This window comes from Schistocerca nitens, chromosome 1 (assembly GCF_023898315.1).
Source record: "Schistocerca nitens isolate TAMUIC-IGC-003100 chromosome 1, iqSchNite1.1, whole genome shotgun sequence".
NCBI classification, from domain to species: Eukaryota; Metazoa; Arthropoda; class Insecta; order Orthoptera; family Acrididae; genus Schistocerca; species Schistocerca nitens.
In genome coordinates, this window is record NC_064614.1 from 825,161,799 (window position 1) to 825,183,094 (window position 21,296).

At 40.8% G+C, this 21,296-nt stretch overlaps 1 protein-coding gene across 2 annotated transcripts in view; it reads right to left on the reverse strand.

The window, feature by feature from the left end:
• The window catches only part of LOC126262705 (serine/threonine-protein kinase par-1-like), a 413,823-nt gene extending 395,060 nt beyond the window's left edge, over positions 1–18,763 (reverse strand). For both annotated transcript variants that reach the window (XM_049959489.1, XM_049959496.1), the window contains exon 1: positions 18,550–18,763. The gene's annotated coding sequence lies outside the window, so the exon portion shown is untranslated. The remainder of the gene's footprint in view (positions 1–18,549) is intronic.
• Positions 18,764–21,296: the final 2,533 nt, after the last annotated feature.

Genomic DNA, 21,296 nt, shown 5'->3' on the forward strand with positions numbered 1-21,296 from the left:
TGACAGGACAGACGTTATAACAAATTATCTCTTCAAAGAAGTCCTACAACGAGCAAATGCAGGCTTTAATCGCAATTTTTCCATAAATTTATGGAGATCAAAAACCGGATCACTCTAAGATCAATGCAGAATACGTCTGCGAAATTATCATTATGTCAATACTCATTTACATCTCTAATCTAAATGAGCTTGTAGCCTAAACATAAAGACAAAATACACGTACTTCGAGCGCCACTAAATTTTATTAATTTTTTGTACCATTTCGCGAATAAACACGATTTATAGCCTACAGTAGTGACAGTGTAAACATATTCAACGTCGGTAGGGCCACCACTGAATCCAGCTGTCTTCGTCTTAAAGAAGATAGAGAAAATTTGTATACTATAAAAAAAATGGGTTGGTACAATACACTTCGGCAGGATATGTTGCAATATACATATCACTTGCGATTACAGTTTCAACTCCTGTAGTACGCGGACGGCGACACGCCCATAGAAGATCGAAGGTAACCCTAGGCATAAAAGGTCACCGCGTCATCACCAGCGAAGCCACTGAACTCTCCACTGCCCACGCACTCCCAATGCGTACGTAAAGCTCGTAGCGGGGTGCAGTCGCGCTTGAAATTCTGGATTTCGAGAAAATGGCAGTTGAGAGGACTTCGCGCAGTCTTATGGTGGGACGTTGGCAGAAACATGCAGGTGAGCATGGACTCTTGTCTGTGAACTTTTTTCCTTTTAACCATACACAAAAAATGAACGTACAACCTCACGGGAAGAAGTGTATGGCTGGTGATGAGTTCAGGACACTGCGGCGTTGTGCAGTTGCTAGAAACAAAAGGAGCTATTGATGTTCTCACAGCGAGCGAAAGAGGGACAGTAAGAACAACATTTTAAAGAACATAATACAATTCCCTCCAGAGAAATAACATCTATGTGTAAGTCGCTCTCGGCAATCTGTATATTATGTACTTCTCAACAGACATTCTAATATTCTGCACCTGATCACAGAGCATGGGCCGACAATAATACCCTGTTGTAATGAAATGCGACGAGAAAATGAAATAGGCATTGACCTTGAGAAACAGAGCACTAGCGAAGTTTGTCACTGGAGTACCATTCACACTTACCGTACACCTAGATCCCCCCCCCCCCCCCCCCTCTCTCTCTCTCTCAGGTATAGCAGACTGGCTACCGCTACCAAGCACGAAGTTTACTACTGTCGGAATCCTGCAATTCGTACCTAAGCCTACTTATCGTCCGATAAGGATAACGGCCGCTCTTCGGCAGGCAGTTTTTGGTACTGAAAGTGGAGAACTGGATAGTTTTAAACGTAGCCACACACGAAACTGCAAGCATGCTTCAACATATATAGCGTAATTCTGATCAAGCATTAGAACTGTTTCAAGTTGCTTGTCGTTTACTAGATTTTCAAGCATCTAGGCTTGTGCAGGCATACCAAAGGATATATGCTTGGGCGTGTCTACTGGCAGTGTGCAGGTCTGTACAAGCAAGCGTCAATTGTGAAGCAGTCTACGAAGAGATTTTACGTCGAGCAACATTTAGCAAATCAGTAGCAAAGTGCTGGACAAGCTTATTCGTGTGTACGAAAGCAAGCCATGTTTGAGCAACATTAAATCAATTGTTTATCGTGGTAAGGCGAAGAGGGATGTAGGGTATATCATATCTTAAACAAAACACAAATCAATTGTCGCTGCCATAAACAAACATGTCGGTATTAAAACGATAAATTCTCCATGGATCAATAATAGGAGGAGGAAGGGGGGGGGGGGGAGGAAGAATCAAAGAAAGAGATGAAGTAAACAACCGTGTATTATAAATATGTATAGTGCGTTTTTGAAGCCCTCATAGCCCCTTCAGCGCCCGAGCAAAATCAATATGGCTGACAGTCTTTCGTGTAATGTTACTGTTCCTCTTATGATTGCATTTTGATTCTTAATAGAAGGTACTGGGATTAATAAGAGGTCCAAATATGTTTTTCCAACCATCTCATTCCCTCTTTTGTCAATTTTTTCGCGTCAGAAGGCAAAACAGGCCGAAATTAGAAAATTGGTTTCTCTCGAGTTCTGTACAGTCAAGGCACAAATTCATGCTCGCACAAGCATCCTTGGACTGTGTGGAGGCGACGGTTATTTGTTCTTGCTTGCACGAAACGCCTGATCATGCGTGCTTGTCAATCTAGCAGTTGCACGTGTGGCCAACTTAGGAAGTATCGTAGTCTAAGATATGTGTAATGCCAGCTAAATTTAATTCACTTAAATGAAATGGACTCAATGTGGCTGAATTCAGTTATATGAAATCACATCGGTGAAATTCGTCCAGGAATGCCGCACTTGCAATGAAATGAATATGTCGTGATAATTGGAAGTTTATGCCAGTCTAGGACTCTTGAACGTATAGATGGTTAATCACCTAAAACTTGCACCGCAAATATTGCAGAAATGGGAAGTGCTATTGACGTGCGGTTTTCACAGAATGGACGGGTAGTCGGTGCTCATATTGTTGGCCAATCAACAGATGGCAGTAATACTTATATGAAGATGGACATGTCCGAAAGAACAGATACCATCGATGACCATGCAGCTCGTTAGAATGAAATTACAATGAAATGAATATGCCTAGTTGCATACAGGCGTTGATATAAGACAAAGGGGACAGATGAAAATGTTTGCCTCGACCGGAACTCAAACTTAGGACCTCCTGCTTACATGGCAGACGCTCCAGCCATCTGAGACACAGAGGATAGTGCGACTACAGGGATTTATCCCTGGCACGCCTCCCGTGAGACCCACATTCCCAACTTATTGTCCCGTACTATATTCATAGTACACCTGCCCATTATAGTCATTACTCGCAGCTTTCTGCCGATTCCCCTAAGAGTTCGGGCCCTGTTTGTGCATCCGCACAGAAGAAGATGGTCAAATGGCCGGTGAGCCTTAACCATATGAAGATGGTATCTGTTCTTTCGGACATGTCTGAAAGAACAGATACCATCTTTCTTTCGGACATGTCCGAAATAAAAGAGCATATATATATATATATATATATATATATATATATATATATATATATATATATAAAAGGCGGTTTGAAACCATGTTTCGCATACAGTTTACATTATCTATGGAAGACATTAAGTACTGCAAAGCAAGACATACCAAAATTCCTCTCTTGAAGTAGCGACACTTCATAGTTTTGGTCTAGTGTTAAGCTGTTGGCTCAGTGGCATCACTTTTATGAAACACCACCTAAAATTATCATGCTTCCTCAAACTTAGGGAGCATCATTTAGTTGCACTTTACCTATATTAACAAACAAGACTGAGTCTTCCTACAGGGGACGTTAGACTCTTTATATAAGATGATGATTCCCTGATGATGTTATAAAACTTTCTCGGACGATGGAGAAGGGTAAAAATGTATCAATTGGAGGTAGGAAACCCTGGTCCGGAAACGACCGAGTCCAAAATTATAAGCGAAAATCCTTCTGATGTCTCTGACAGAGGAGTACGTGTACCGGTACTGCCCTTGGCTCTGAGCACTATGGGACTTAACTTCTGAGGTCATCAGTCCCCTAGAACTTAGAACTACTTAAACTAACTAACCTAAGGACATCACACACATCCATGCCCGAGGCAGGATTCGAACCTGCGATCGTAGCGGTCGCGCGGTTCCAGACTGTAGCGCCTAGAACCGCACGGCCACCCCGGCCGGCGTACCGGTACTCTTACTGCCAAGATCGTAGGGTAGGCGACCTTCAGAAATGGTAGTATGGACCAAACCAAGAAAAAATGTCTGGTAAACATGAGTTCTAAAATGCATACCTTAAGAGAAATGACCACCCATTCATCTTTGCTACTGCGGAACACATTTCCACTGAACAAGTCATAGCTCTTAAGGAAGGCAATTTAGAGACCATATTTACTTAGCATTTTTTTTCTTTCTTGTTTTGGTCCATACCACCTACTTCAAAAATAAGGAAACCAAAGAGCTTGCACTGAGCCACCGACTCATGTTGTCGCCTGTCTAACGGATTCCAGGCGACATTTTTTCAATATTTCATACAATTATCGACGAATTTAAAAATTTAAAATGCTGTCATAATCTACTGATTGCGATGTATAATCTTATGATAAACGTTTAACACAGTAAGACAAGTATTAAAGTTACAATATCCGTATATGTCGTGAGTCAGCGTAACTCATACTAAGAGAGGTGGCACAGTGGTTAGCACACTCGACTCGCACGCGGGAGGACGACGTTTCAACCCTGTGTACGGTCATCCAGCTCTTTGTTTTCCGTGATTTCCCTAAATCGCTCCAACCAAATGCTGGGATGGTTCCTAGGAAAGAGCACGGCCGATTCCCATCACCATCCTTGACACAATCCGAACTTGTGCTCCTTTTCTAATGACCTTGATGTCGACGAGACGTTAAACCCAACCTTCCTTCCTTCGCAATTCACGACGCAAAAATTACCCTGACTAGATTCATCCAGTCTTTGAGAATGAGAGCAGTTAGCAACTTTCTGAGAGCACTTAGCAACTCCCAACAAATTATAAACATAATTTCAAACTTTTTCTTGTTTACATTCTTAACGTAAAGTATTTGACACATTAACACATTTTATAAGCAATCAGACGTTTGAATCTGTTTTATACAAGAGAATTCGATTCTTTAAAGAATCGGTAGTGTGGAGGGGACGGGAGATGTCTGGTTGATTTGGGGGAAGAGACCAAACAGCGAGGTCATCGATCTCATCAGATGAGGGAAGGATGGGGAAGGAAGTCGGCCGTGCACTGTCACAGGAACCATCTGAGCATTTGCCTGAAGCGATTTAGGGAAATCACGGAAAACCTAAATCAGGATGGCCGGACGCTGGATTGACCGTAGTTCTCCCGAATGCGAGTCCAGTGTGCTAACCACTGCCCTACCTCGCTATGTACGGGAGATGTGGGGTTAACCAGTCCTACCTAAATGAAACTGCCAGCAATCGAAGACGGTTACAGTGCAGCCTCATACAAGTACACAACGACTAATTTCAGAACACTAACGATACTGTTGCTTCATTTCTGAGTAATTGTAACCACTACCGTCGAAGTTTCCATAATGCGAAAAGATAACAGTACTCGTAGGGTCACGCAAATAAGTTGCATCACAATTTTTCGTACTCGGATTTCGAGATATTAATTTGGCTTATTTCGACCCTATACAGTAGTTCGCTAAGGTATGACTTTGGCTTATTTCGACCCAATACAGTATTGCGCTAAAACATAGATTCACAATTTTCTGGCACCGGCTATGTTGACAGAGCGTATGTCATTGAACGAACCACAGGGAAGTTAATATTAACGAACATTAAACTTCACGAGACGTCGCAGGGTGTCTACTGATATATGTGGATTTCGAGATATTAATTTGGCTTATTTCGACCCTATACAGTAGTTCGCTAAGGTATGACTTTGGCTTATTTCGACCCAATACAGTATTGCGCTAAAACATAGATTCACAATTTTCTGGCACCGGCTATGTTGACAGAGCGTATGTCATTGAACGAACCACAGGGAAGTTAATATTAACGAACATTAAACTTCACGAGACGTCGCAGGGTGTCTACTGATATATGTACTCGTCTTTGCGCCTATCTCGAGGTGAGTGACGCGCGACATGAGGCGGTGTTTTCGCGTCGCGACAAAGCAAGACGGACTGCAGGTGACCGAGCCAAAACAACACGACTCGAGGTAATGAGGTACCAAAATTAAAACCACGCAAAAGATGCCAGTGGGTCAAGGAAAAGCTGTCGCAGACAGTAGTTGTCGGTACACAGTTTCCTAGCTGCACATGCAGCTGTTCTTATTACGTTAAATGATTTGTTCGGCGGCAGAAAGGTTAGATTTTAACCTAACACCGACAGAGAAACATTTCCGCCTGTAGAGAATACAGGGTATTTTAAGATCTTTACGTCATTTGCAGACTATTAGAAGTACAGTTAACAGAAACAAGCGTACAATCCCCAATAGACCATTCAGATAACTACGTCTCAGTTTCATGGTCTTTAATCAGTAAAAACAAGAAGACTTCAGATAAATTACGTCGCTAACCTCTACTACCAAGCTACACCGCAGATCAGAAATGGCGACAGCATCAAGATACTGCCGAACAACGATTTCATATCAACTGTTGCGTTTAACAACACTCTGGGGAATGACGAATGATGAAGCACTGCGTATTATCGCATTTTCTATTCAAGACCGTTCTTGTAGAACTAGTTTTATCTTAGATTTCAAACATTTCACTTTTGTTGTATCTTCATGTTTGCTTTTACAAAACAAAAGATAAAATTTCTTTTTTGACCAGCAACATCTCTTCGTGTAGTCGCTTCACAACGTGCAGCTTTTATCTTACGCTTCCTGCTCCACCCGCCTGAAAGCTGCAAAGAAATAGTGCACACACAGTAGATCATCTCTCTTCCTATATACTCACAAATCAATGAATTGTCAAGTCCGTGATGTTGTTGCTTTCTGAGATTGAAAGGAAACCTGGAATCCATGGCAAGAAGCGTACTTTGGCGTTCAGGGACTTCGAAACAAGAAAAATATAAAAAGCGGTTTTGAAGCTTTCAACAAAAAGCAATGCATTCATTTTGATCAACTGAGCTTTATGGAAACTCTTTCCAGAAAAACAACAAGCAGTGTGGAAAAGGGATCGCCACAGAAGCATATTCCAAGGAGGATGCGAATGATGAAGACACGTAGTTCCTTCTGTCAGAGATTTGCAAATTGAGTCCTGAAAGAAAACTGGAATTATGTTGCGAAATAATTTCAGTTATTCCAGCAGGGAAAGCCCCAGATTGCAACAATTGCCTTATCATGTTGGACCACAAATACAGTACCCATTTCATCAACATATACAATTTCCTCAATCCACTTCTCATGAAGTGCCCCCTCTGCATGTGCAATCGCTAACGCATTATCTGTCAGATACAAACGTATCACGAACAAGTATTTCTTGATTTAAAAATGAATATATATGTTCAAAGTTACTTAGTTGTTTGTATCCGCCTAACTTATTTACCACACGTTTACTGTTATTACTAGTAACAGAAAGTATTCTTCAAAATTATGGAAAATTCCTGGCGATATGTTACGAGCAATAAAGCAACGACTACAGCATTATAAATTGTTAAGGCTTTCACAGCATTATAAATTGTTAAGGCTTTCGTAGTCACTTGCTGAGAAACTGTTGTCTTCTGTCTCGACTTTCTCGCCCGACGTTCGTTTAATGATTTTCCTGACGTTTCGCCAGTACGAATGGCTTACATTGTCAAAGCTTCACCCTGCATTGCTGGTGGTGGACTAAGCATTAGTAGCTTCGTAGTGAGGACCAATTTCTCTTCTGCTGGAAAACAGATATTTAGCTCTGCTTCAATTCCAGTTATATCCCCTTTTGTGTAGCCATGTAACTGGTAAAACGACGACTTTGAAATTCGAAGACAAATAAAAATTTTTACTTTAGTCCGCACTTAAGTTGCCATCGTTTAATTAATCCTCTGGTAAAGTGAACAATATACATTGGATGTTTTCTCATTTTCCTACCATCTCGGCTTAAAAGAATGAGGGGAAGTAGGTCATACGACGACAGTCTCTCAACTGACTATTTCCCCGATAAGAATCGAGCCGTTATTAAAAATTGGCGCCACACGTTGCACGGTTCAAAAAAACCTCTGGCAGAAAGCAACGCCACTTTTTACGTTACGAGTGGTGCAACTAATGTCCCTCGGCTACCACCGGCCTAACTCCAATAAGCTTTCTTCATATTATGAACCGCATGAAGCATCTAAACCATTAAGACGACTGCAATAATATACTTGACCAATGGAATGAGATACTGTTTTCTCCACAGCTAGGTTGCTGTGTCGTTAGATCCCATACGCAAAGGTGTCTTTCTCCTACATCTATACTTCGCAAGGCACCATACAATTTGTGTAGGAGGGTAGCTCAAGTAGTACTACAACTTCTGACCTTCCTGTTCTACTCCTAAATGGAGTGCAGGAAAAACGATAATCGGTAAGCATCCGTGAACAAAAATTTAGACGAAAAAGGCTATAATTGTTCGATTTTACAATCGACAAAAAATCATGGGAAGCATTCACAACATAGGAATATCTACGGGAACACGTCTGGTATGGCCTACAGTGGAACGACCGCATGTATGAAAAACATGTTAGACTGACAGTCATTCGAAGAATCACAATAAAAAATATAATTCACACACGAAGACTGCAGCTCACAAAACTCTCGTTACACAGATTCTTGGGTAATTGTCGGTACTCTGTCAGCCGTACAGGACAGGACTGACAGAGAAATAAAAAATAATAATAAAAGTAGCGCGTTTCTAGTAACGATAAAAGAATCAGAAAGATGCATGGAAGTCATTTTCCGCTATATGAGAGGCTCTGTGTATCACGAATAAGCTCACTGTAAAAATTCAAAGTGTTTACCTTCTAACAAGAGACAGCCAACATATTACTTCCTACGACATACCTTGCGAAATAATCACGATGGTAAAATCACAGCCGTTTATCACGAGTGACCATTCTAATCGGGGTACTTTTAAAATATTTTGAAATATTCTAGCAATTTATATGCAATATTCCATATACAACATAACTGAAGTATAACATATGAAATGTACGACTTCCACCACCTGGTTTCCATCACTAACCAAGGAAACTTGCAAAATAAAAATGTAATTTCCGTAGATCCGTCAGTACATTCTACAATATATTGGACAACCTTCACACTTATACAAAGACGATCAATAATACTACACAATATTATTGACAGTCTAGGGACCGAGAGGGCGCTGACAGGCGTGGCATAGGGCCTCGCGCACACGCAGAACGCATACAATAGTTTGACTGTTTGGTTGTGGGATAATGGACTTAACATCAAGGTCATCTGTCAGTGTCAAGGACAATCTGTTTAAATGGGGCTTTATGAAGGAATCTTCCACCTTGTGTGACTGCGGAGAAGAACAGACAACCAAACATTTAATTAACTGTCCTAGATGTCCTGTATCATGTTCCACACAAGAGCTTGTTGATGTTTCAGACAATGCTGCTGCCGTTGCACAATTTTGGGCTAATACCGTTTAGTTTGTTCTTTTATGATTTGACCTGATTTGTTATATTGTGTATATTGTAAATATTGTTGTAATGTTTTTGACTCGAAATAAATAAATAAGGGGTTTTCAAACTGGAAAAACTTAGTGAAATACGGCAGAAATGTGATCGGATGACAAACGTACATACGAGAGAGAAAATAAAAGCATTTAAAGCAATATTGATGCCCGTGCTGAAAAATAATTTACGGAGACGTTAAAGTACACTGTCGCGCAAAACTTAAGGACAGAAGTAATTTCCTCATGATGTGTCACTGTCAAGCAAAGTAGCTCGATGAAACTTGAACCATATGAAGAAAGAACTGACACAATATAGTACAAAAGGTAACAGGTAATACGCAGTGAGACGAAGAGGAAAGACACTTTTAATCAACGATAACAATTACACTGAAGTCAACACGAATCATGACGGTCCCCCAGACATTAAGGCAGGTCACGATTCTTAATAGTGTGTGTGATCACCACGGACGGAAATGCGTACTCTGCAACGCGTTCCCATGCTGGCCACAAGGTTGTTAGGAGTTCACGGGGCAGATCGCTCCATTCCTCCACCAGCGTGGTTGGTGCACGTGAACGTGCTGCAGTATGTCTCATCAACGCATCCCAATGTGCTCGGTGAGATTTAAATCGTGGAAACGGAAATGCCAGTCCATTCGCTGAGCACCCTCTCGTTCCAAGAGCTGCTACGCTATTCGAAGAGGTCGCGCATTCTCATCCATAAAAATGAAATCAGAGCCGAGCACATCCCTGAAAGGACGCACACAGGGAAGGAGCACAGTGTCATAGTGACGCTGCTGACCGGTGGGTGTACCATGCTCACCGAGATTTGGAGGTAAGTACGCCCGTGCAACATTACGCCACATGGACCACCAAAACGATGACGTTCGACAATGTCCGTGGGGGCATTACGTTTTCCCAACTAACGCAGTATCAGAGTATGCCCAAAATCGTCGAACATGATCGTTTAGTATTCCAGGAGTTACGTTGTGGAGAGGCATAATGTTGCAGGGCTGTACCGACCTCCAGATCTTTTTAACACTTCCCACTCGCCAGTCAACGTTATTGTGACACTGTACGTGTGTCTTTTCAGGGGTGCATTCGTCAATGACTTCATTCCTTTGGATGACAGTGAGCGACCGCGTTGAGGTGCACATTTAGAGGAACTCTTGGAACGAGAGCGTATTAGCTGGCCTGCCCGTTCTCCCGGCTTAAATCCCGTCGAACACATGTGAGATGTGTTGGGAAGACGCATTTTACCACGTCCACATGCAGCAACGGCCATCCTGCAGTTGTCAACTGCGCTGTTGGAGGAATGGAGCGCTCGGGCAAGATACCCCCAACCAACCTTGTGGCCAACATGGGAGAGCGCTGCACAGCACGCACTGCCGCCAGAGGTGATCGCACACCTTATTAAGAACCATGTCTCGCCTCTTGTGATGTCCATAAGACCATCATGAATAGCTTTGACTTCAGTGTAATCATTGACTTCGAATAAAAGTGTCATTTCTTTTCGTCTCATTCCTTTCTTTCAGTTACTTTCTGTCCTATACTGTGGCAGTTCTTCTATGTATGGTTCAAGTTGCAGCAAGCTACGCTACTTCGCAGTCACAAATTATGCGGAAGTTACTTTCTCCTTACGTTTTGCACACCAATGTCCATGGACCGGTCTGGTACGTAAGTCAGAGCATACGTGTGGCCTCCAAGAGCTAATCTGCAGTGCGAAAACCCCCACTCAAAGGCGGAGGCAATTACAGAGCAAAAAATGCCTAGTCGAGAGCAAGCAATAGAGTTACCTGGCGAGTTGTCTGTCCAACCTGTGACTGTCTGTGGGTGAGCAGAGGGGCCATAGAGTGCCCCTGCCAAAGGGGCATTGCTGGAACAGTTGGACCTACAGTGTCTACTAGTGGAAATAACTTCTCCTCGAATAAAAAAAAAAAATAAAAAAAATCACAAATATCAGATCAACTAACTATAGTAAGAATCATCTCCATTATCGACGAAACACTTTACAGCCAAAAGATGGAGTATAAAACATGTACCATCGGCATCAAAAACGTTACACACTCTCTCAATCCGGCTATCACCTTCTCTCAACGAGGCAGGCTTACCTACAAAGTATCTTACAGTTTCATTCATTCTTGTCTTGAGGCGGATCTGTCATGGTTTAAGCAAGTGTATCATGATACACTTTCGGCCTGTTTTCCCATCTCGGAGTCACTTGGGGGAAACATGGACAGCCAGCATGGCAGGACCGACTGTGTAAACATTACAGTGGATATGTTCTGAAGCACCGATGTTCTTAAAACGATTTGCTTCAAGATGATCAGGATTTAAAATCAGAGTTTAAAGAACTTGAGGTTCAGTAGACTTGTTTGGTTACTTACTCTGTTGTACACAGTTGGTGCTTTAGCTACAGATACACCTGGGTATTCCCCTTGCAGAGATCCCAATGGGATGACCATTTACCCCGGAGGATGATATCATGAAACCATACACTATAACTGCATGCCCTCGAGAAAAATAACGGCTATAGTTTTCCCTTGCTATCAGCTTTTCTCAGTACCAACGTAGCAAGACCATGTTGGATAATGTTACAAGGCCAAATTGTTGAACCTGTAAATAGTGGAAAGGCTGGTGTCCTCTTCAAGAACCAAACGCTAGTCTGGCGTCTCCACAGTTACATCACTGACATGTTTCAAATGCTATATTACATCTCCGACATGCTTGAAATGTTATGGTACGGCTATCTGTTTGTAAAAAACACGCAGACCACCTCACCGCGCCAAAGCCCATTGGATTTGAGGGGGTGGTTACATATTCAAGTTTCTTAATTTTCGCAGTATTTGAGTATGTTCCATTGTCAAAAATCCAGAGTTAGTTACTGTTTGTCCCTTCCCGTACCTCATTCATCTGGTATATTGCATACCGTGCAGCCATCAACAACTGGGCTACCAACGATTCAAAAACTTAAATACTGACACATCTTGCAACAGATTAATGAGAACGTTCCATAGTTTAGTTATTTAATAACAAATGTCTTTCTCTGACAGGGTCAACTGTTTTGTATTTTGTCAAAATTGTAATAGATAGCGCGTGCCTCTTTGCCGTACCGTGATAGGCTTTCTACTTAAAGGTCCTTAAGCGACGCTGGCTTTTATGCACTAGAACACACTTTTCCACCAATTGGCTTCATACAGCTCCCATGGCAACGATAGAAATATTGCTTCCCAACTTATATTTACTTGTACAAGTTTGCACATTGCCGGTAAAATGGTTAAAGCTAGTGCATGTTTGAATGCTTGCATGATCTTGCACAACTGCAAGTCGATCACACCTCTCTCAGCTAGAATCGTCGTCCGAACGCTTGTGCAAAATTACCTTCGGGCGGTCAAACACGCCTGTACAAAGTACTTGATCCTGCGTGCTTATCAAGCTTCCCAGTATGCGTGAATGGATAGTCCAAACATCTTGCTGAATGGATGGCTCGAACATCTTGCAGAATGTCATCTAAAAGCCACATTGTTACGGTTTGTCACACAACCGATATCCGACAAAGATTAAATAAGCAACTTGTTTTGATTTTAAGCACTGGAAGATGCGCTTGTGTGTACAGTGTAAGAAAACTAAATACGAAAGCCCCGTGATTCTGACAGTCACTCCCTCGTTACCTCCAAGTCTTAAGTGTTATCTCGGCGATATCTCGTCCTCTATCCCTCCGTGCCCACCGCACCAAGCAACTAGATTTAAGGTAATTAACTCTATAGGCGAACTCTGCTTTATTTTTAATTTTGTAACTTCACAAAATCCCCACTCCGTTCCTTCTGAAAGGTCACTGATTTCAAGTGACTACGTTGTCGGGGTATCAGCAACTGTGGAAGTACATTTTACAGCTAGAACTAGTTCCGCACGTGCAGTGCGACCCGTGGTTGCTGCAGCTCGCCTCGGTGCTCTGAGTTGGATTGACTAGCTGGAGCGTCATAGATACAAGGCATACGATGTTTACCGTCGCCCAGCTCTTTTATTCCTTGACCGTCTGCGCTACGGACATTACGATTTTAACTATGAAGGCTGGGCCTGCTATATTCTTCGACATACTGTTTGCCCGGTATTAATTTTTATATGCGTCTGATGCAGTGGCTATAAGCCATAAAACTGGTAGCGACTTAATAAAAATTCGTTCAAGATACTGCATAGTACTTTCTACAGAAATCTACTGCTTGCAGTTATAAGCCCTGGCAGCCATTTTTCCATACAGTTTCACTGATGTTTGCCACACCAGCTACTACGACATCATTGAAAATAAACCATTAGCCTGAGGTGGGCAGGTCTCTTCGCTGTAAACGGCCGTCAGTGGTTCAAAGAAAAATCAAACGGTTCAAAAGTGAATAGGCGAGCACGAACCTTATTTGGTTTGTCTCACTAAGTGGACTCCTCTATTGGAAAATATATAGTGATTGATATATAACACTCGTGAAACGTATATACGATATAACAACGGCTGATTGCGTGTGGCAAATTCACTATACCTACGAAACATAACAGGTAATTTCTGTTCATTCGAGAAAGAGTTACTGGCACTATAGGGGAAAAAAAACATAATAATCAAAACAAAATAAATAAATTCCCCAACTTCAATTCTTATATTTTATTCTTCTAAACAGGAACGAAAGTTATCATATCGAGCAGCACTGATGAATGAACACGAGCCAAATAAAACTGACGAAATCAATTTTCAATCAGAAACGTCAGGTCTAGACACGCTACTCTCCACGGTGCTTAAATTTTGCCAACAGCCATTACCTTGCATGCCCTCAAACGATAATTACTATATCTGGTACAAATCGTTAGGTCTGGCCACAAATCCAGGACTTCCGTGCACAACTATCTGACGATTCTGGAATTAGTAACTGTGAACAAGATGCACACGTGCGCCATACTCAAATACGAGTCAGACTGTTTGCTCTTCAACTGACAGCTTAAGTCGTTAGAAAAAAGAAAGGTCATTTAAACCCTTAAAACGACTGGCATAGCGATATTACGTTGCCCTCAAACCGCCAGTAGGTTTGCGAGGCTGTCTAGTGTGTTGAGTTCATCAATTTTTGGATGAAATAAAGCACCATCTATGTGGCAGAAAATGATACAAGTATCCCTGGAGATACTATCGAAGACAGTGCTGCCAAAGCAGAGTTACTAAACAGAGCGGTCCGAAATGCCTACACAAAAGAAGACGAAGTAAATATTCCAGAATTCGAATCAAGAACAGCTGCCAACCTGAGTAACGTAGAAGTAAATATCCTCGGAGTAGTGAAGCAACTTAAATCACTTAATAAAAGCAAGTCTTCGGGTCCAGACTGTATACCAATTACGTTCCTTCCAGAGTATGTCGATGCATTAGCTCCATACTTAACAATCATATACAACCGTTCGATCGACGAACGATCGGTATCCAAAGACTGAAAAGTTGCAAAGGTCTCACCAATATTCAAGAAAGGTAGTAGGAGTAATCCACTAAATTACAGGCCCATATCGTTAACGTCGATATGCAGCAGGATTCTGGAACATATATTGTGTTCGAACATTATGAATTACCTCGAAGAAAACGGTCTATTGACACACAGTCAACACGGATTTAGAAAACATCGTTCTTGTGAAACACAACTAGCTCTTTATTCGCATGAAGTGTTGAGTGCTACTGACAAGGGATTTCAGATCGATTCCGTATTTCTGGATTTCCGGAAGGCTTTTGACACTGCACCATGCAGGCGTCTTGTAGTGAAATTGCGTGCTTATGGAATATCGTATCAGTTATGTGACTGGATTTGTGACTTCCTGTCAGAGAGGTCACAGTTCGTAGTAACTGACGGAAAGTCATCGAGTGAAACAAGTGATTTCTGGCGTTCCTCAAGGTAGTGTTATAAGCCCTTTGCTGTTCCTTATCTATATAAACGATTTGGGAGACAATCTGAGTAGCGGCCTTAGGTTGTTTGCACATGACGCTGTCGTTTATCGACTAATTAAGTCATCAGAATATCAAAACAAATTGCAAAACGATTAAGAAAAGACATATGAATGGTGCGAAAACTGGTAGTTGAACCTAAATAGCGAAGAGTGTGAGGTCATCCACGTGAGTGCAAAAAAGAATTCGTTAAACTTCTGTTACACGATAAATCAGTCAAATCTAAAGGCCGCAAATTCTACTATATACCTAGGTATTACAATTACGAACAACTTAAATTGGAAGGAACACATTGAAAATGTTGTGGGGAAGGCTATCTAAAGACTGCGTTTTATTGGCAGGACGCTTCGAAAATGTATAACAGATCTACTAAGGAGAGTGCCAACACTAGGCTTGGCCGTCCTCTTTTCGAATGCTGCTGCGCGCTGTGGGATCCTTACCAGATAGGACTGACGGAGTACATCGTAAAAGTTCAAAGAAGGGCAGCACGTTTTGTGCTATCTCGAAATATGAGAGAGAGTGTCACTGAAAAGATACAGGATTTGGGCTGCACATCATTAAAAGAAAGGCGTTTTTCGTTGCGACGCAATCTTTTCTCGAAATTCCAATCACCAATTTTCTCCTCCAAATACGAAAATATTTTGTTGACACCAACCTACATAGGGAGAAACGATCACCACGATAAAATAAGGGAAATCAGAGTTCATATGGAAAGATATAGGTGTTCGCTCTTTCCGCGTCTATACGAGATTCGAATAATAGAGAATTGCGAAGGTGGTTCGATGAACCCTCTGCCAGGCACTTGAATGTGATTTGCAGAGTATCCATGTCAATGCAGATATACGAAAAGCAACATTTTTTTCTACTTTGTGAAGCCGGATGGTGAATTTAGGTTACGCTACAAAATCTCAACACAACTGAAGTCCTTGAACATAAGAAACGAATAGTAGCGCAGTTTCATATATGATAGGTGGGGAAGGAATCAGAAAAATTTTTTCTTGAATAATTTACGATAAAGGCTACTAACTAGAATTACCTACTTATTGTGGGGCTTCACTTTTATGCACATCTGAACACTGCAATGAAGTATTGTTTCGCGATAAGGGTCCAAGTTTCACAACCATCATAACATTGCAATTTCATCCAGTGAAAATCATTCACTGTATGCAAATCAATAAATCCATACTGAGATAACACAGTGTGCTTTTGAAATCAGTCATTCGAAATCACAACAATGCGGAAATCGAGTTTCTTGAATTTGTCATTTTTGTCAAGGCTGCGCTCGGGGTCACAGTATCGTTTTGTTAAGATAATTAAGTTACAAAGACGTAGGCGCGCGAACCATCAAACATCAGCCGACAGTAGAATCTGGAGACAAAATTTTTGACACAGATGCCCCGGCTAGTTTTGGTCAAAAATTTTGTCTCCAGATTCTACTACCGGCCGATATTTGATGGTTCGCGCGCATTACATTTTCTGAAAACAACGCAAGAGAGCAATGAAAACGAACTTTGTCGACTTGTGTTTCAAATTAGAAAGAAATAAAATTTAATTTTCTACAATGGAACATAAATAATTGCAAGCAATTTATCAGAGCCGTTGACCGACTCTGGTGTAGTTCCAAAAATACAATGGGTGTGATCCAAGATTGACCTTTTAATTGTCTTCCACTTATTAATGGATGTACTTCAATATTCTATCCGCTATTTCTTCTGTTTCAATTTCATAGGTAGCGCGCGAACACTTTCTACCATTTGAAAACCCACGTTTAATTGAACTGTTGTATGTGTTCTGGTCATCAATCCAGACTGGTTTGATGTAGCTCTCTATTCCCGTTCCTTGCCAGCCATCCTCTCATTTCAGCATAACTGCTACTTCACGTATCAATGATGAAATGAACTCATGTCAAGGCCTGCCGCTGTAATTCTTACTATCCTTAAGTATTGTTTTCACCAAACGCGCCCGGTCATTTTCTGTCTTCGTTTCAATGTGTTACAAGACATCTTCTCGTTGACTTGTTGCGGGATGTCTTCGTTCCTTATTCAATCAATCTACTTGATCTTCCACAACCTCCAGGAAAACCATATTTCAGACACGACCAATCACTTCATTTCCAATTTGTCTTAAATGTTTCGCACCCGACAGGTCCTAAAATCGATCATCCACACTGCCAGTTCTTGCTTGATTTGCGAAAGCTCAACTAGTGCTGATTTACGCTATCGATTGGCTGAAAAATGATAATGCGTCCTTGCCCCGAAGAGTATCCCTACGGCTTATCCTCAATGGTTAATGGTTCACATGGTCCGCGGATTGCATTGTTACAACAGCTGTACTGGCAGCGACGCTGATAAACGTTCCCTTGTGCGCCATCGCATTAACACAATAACAATCACCATCAAACGACGAAGTTTGGATGGCGGAAATCTCTCCATTTATTCTGAAACCATTATACGTGCGTAGATGAACGAGGATAGAACCAAGACATCGTACATTGAACTTTTGCTTTAATACAACATACAGTATTCTGAGAAACGAAGCTGCGTTCCCCTTGGTCTTACAACAGAACGTGACGCTTTTTGGTACCATCGCGGCTGGCCAAGGCGAAACTTTGTCCAATGCAAAAGGGGTAATCTTATAGTAACATCAACATTCCACGTATTTCGGAGTTTTAATTCAATAATACGTAGCACAAAAAACTAATTATAAATACTAACATTACTTGCAAAGAAATTGTTATGGAAGTCACACGAACTTAGTACAAAATAAAATTTGGTAAACGATATGCTCCATGACTTCGCGCAATTTCAGGCTTCCTAACACTGATTTTATGGAAACTTATAATCGAAAAAACTTAATAGAACGACCTACATCTATGCTGAAACACGCAAAAATTTATGCCGACATTAGAGCTGTGTCGCTCCCATAGGTTGTACGAGTAATGAAAATTAGCCGCAAAACAAATTAATGCGCCGTACGTATTGCGAAATAACAAACTACATATTTAACTGCGTGAGAAATCCAAAAATGTAGCGTGTGAATAAGAAGAAACTCCGGAAATGCGATACATTTCGAAGAAGCGGCTGGTGACTTCATACGAACTGCACGGCCACCCACTCTGCTGCTAATAATAAATCAAACACTTAGCACTTGTCCTAATTCCCAGATTTATTATCAGATGGATAAGTAAAAATTAAATTACTGGCACGTACCGAAAGTAAAAGCCGCGTTCGCAATATTTATCAACTGCTAGAGGAATGAGTAATTCACCAAATATAAAAAATATCATGAAACTTTACAACATATTACGTTACATACAGCTGTGAGATTTACTTCAAGCTTTCTAGAACTAAAAATACAGGCACGTATTCTGCACTAACGGCAGCTTAGTAACTTACCTTTCGGTGACAGTTTATTCTTGCATCAACAAATAGATTTTGAGCTGGTAGTAAAGGCAACGAAACTAGGAAAGTCAATTATTTTAACACTACGCAACACAAACACAAAACAAATAATTTCTGTATGTCAACAATAACACATCATCGACGTTTACTCCGATTATTTCCTTTGAAAATTCACCCAGCAGCCAGCTACAGACACCCCTCCATGCGCCATCTTTGAAACATTCCAGTGCACTTCGGAAGATGTGTTAATCGACGTATTTTATGTCTCTTGGGAGATACACGTCAGACAGTAGTTATTCACGGTAAAGATATAATCCTTAACACTTTAATCATTATTTTTGTTTTTAAATTCGTGTGCTGTACAAAATCAATATCGTGTTTCATTAATTTTGCTATATTTAGAACTGTATTACAAAACTTTTCATGTTGACAAGACATGTAGTAGAGAACAAATGAAAGTGCACATGAGCGCGAAATATGACAGCCATTCGGGGATGTATGCAACAGGTTTCTTTGCAGAAAAACTTTTTCTAGTGTTACTCTGTTTCTCACTGTACGAATATTCTAAAAAATATTGTTGGGCATAATTATGGATTGAGTAATAGAGTTCGGGAATAGTTGGTTTTACTGTGCGTGCAGAGTTTCAATGTGGTAGTTAGTTCAAAAATGCATTCAGTAACCAGTTCTGATATATTAATTGATAGGGGGCAATGGAGAAGGTGTTAATGCTGCAAGTATTACAGATTAAGCACGTGGAAGATTCTGTTCAGCCACATCCGTGGTTCAGCCATCCAGCATTAAAAAATTAACACAGACGTAATCATTGTTGTAATGCAGTGTGATTTCTTGTCTGCTAAGGACACTCATAGAGATAACCTCCAAAGAAGACTGAAGTAGCAGGAGTGAATTTTGTGATTGAAAGATATATGTGCGGAAGTGACCTGGAGACTATGGAAGGTTTCGGATTGATTACATGGTAATACAGAGATTTCAGAGCCAGGTTTTAAATTTTAAGACATTTCCCGTGGCAAATGTAGATTCTTACCACAACTTATTGGTTATGAACTGTAGATTAAAACTGCAGAAAGATAGGAATTTAAGGAGTTGTGCCTGGATAAACTGAAACAACCGGAGATTGTTGAGGGTTTCAAAAGGAGCATTAGGGAACGATTGACAAAAACAGAGAAAATGATTCCATCAGAAGAAGGATGGGTAGCTTTGAGAGATGAAATAGTGAAGGCACTAGAAAATCAAGTAGATAAAAAGGCAAGGGCTAGTAAAACTCCTTGGGTAATACACGAGATGTTGAATTGAACTGAAAGGAGAAAGTATAAAAATACGGTAAATAAACAGGTGAAAGGGAATACAAACGTCTAAAAAATGAGATCTACAGGAACTGCAAAATCGCTAAGCAGGAATGGCTAGAGGACAAATGTAAGGATGTAGAAGCACATATCACTAGGAGTAACATAGATTCAACCCACAGAAAAATTAAAGAGACCTTTGGAGAAAAGAGAACGATCTGCATGAATATCAAGAACTCAGTTGGAAAACTAGTCCTAAGCAAAGTAGGGAAAGCAGATAGATGGAAGGAGTAGACGGAGGTTCTATACAAGGGGTTGTACTTGGGGAAATGGTAAAGGACGTAGATGAAGATGAGATGGGAGATATGATACTGCATTAAGAATTTGACAGAGTACTGAAAGACCTAAATCAAAGCCAGGGCCCTGGCAGTAGACAACATTCTGTTAGAACTATTGAAGGGCTAGCCATGAGAAATCTCTTCCATCTGGTAAGCAAGATTTATGAGTCAGGCGAAATACCCTCAGACTTCAAGATGAATACAATAATTCCAATACCAAAGAAAGCAGGTGCTGACAGGTGTGAAAATTACGGAACTATTAGTTTAATAAGTCACAGTTGCAAAATGCTAACACAAATTCTTTACAGCAGAGTGGAAAAACTGGTAGAAGCCAACCTCAGGGAAGACCAGTTTGGATTTCAGAAAAATGTAGGAACAGACAAGGCAATACTAACATTACAACTTCTCATAGGAAATAGCTTTAGAAAAGGCAAACCTACGTTTAAAGCATTTGTAGACATAGAGAAAGCCTTGACAATGTTGACTGGAAAACTCTCTTTCAAATTTTAAAGGTGACAGGGGTAAAATATTGGGAGCAAAAGCTATTTGCAATTGTGCATAAATCAGATGGCAGTTATAAGAGTCAAGGGGCACGAAAGGGAAGCAGTGGTTGAGAAGGGAGTGAGAGAGAGTTGTAGCTTATGCCCAACATTATGCAAGCTCTATATTGAGCAAGAAATGAAAGAACCAACTAAAAATTTTGAGTAGGAATCAAAAGTCCAGGGAGAAGTAATAAAAACTTTAAGGTTTGTTGATGACATTGTAATTTTGTCAGACTTGGAAGAACAGCTCAGCAGAGTGGACAGTGAAAGAAGGATATAAGATGAACATCAGCAAAATCAAAATCAGGATAATGGAATGTAGTCTAATTGAATCAAGTGATTCTGAGGGAATTAGATTAGGAAATAAGACACTTAAAGCTGTAGATGAATGTTGCTATCTGGGGAGCAAAATAACTGATCATAGTCAAAGTAGAGAGGATATAAAATGTAGACTGGAAATGGCAAGAAAAGCGTTTCTGAAAAAGAGTTATTTTTAACATTGAGTACAAATTTGCTTGTCAGGAAGTCTTTTCTGAAAGTGTTTATATAGAGTGTAG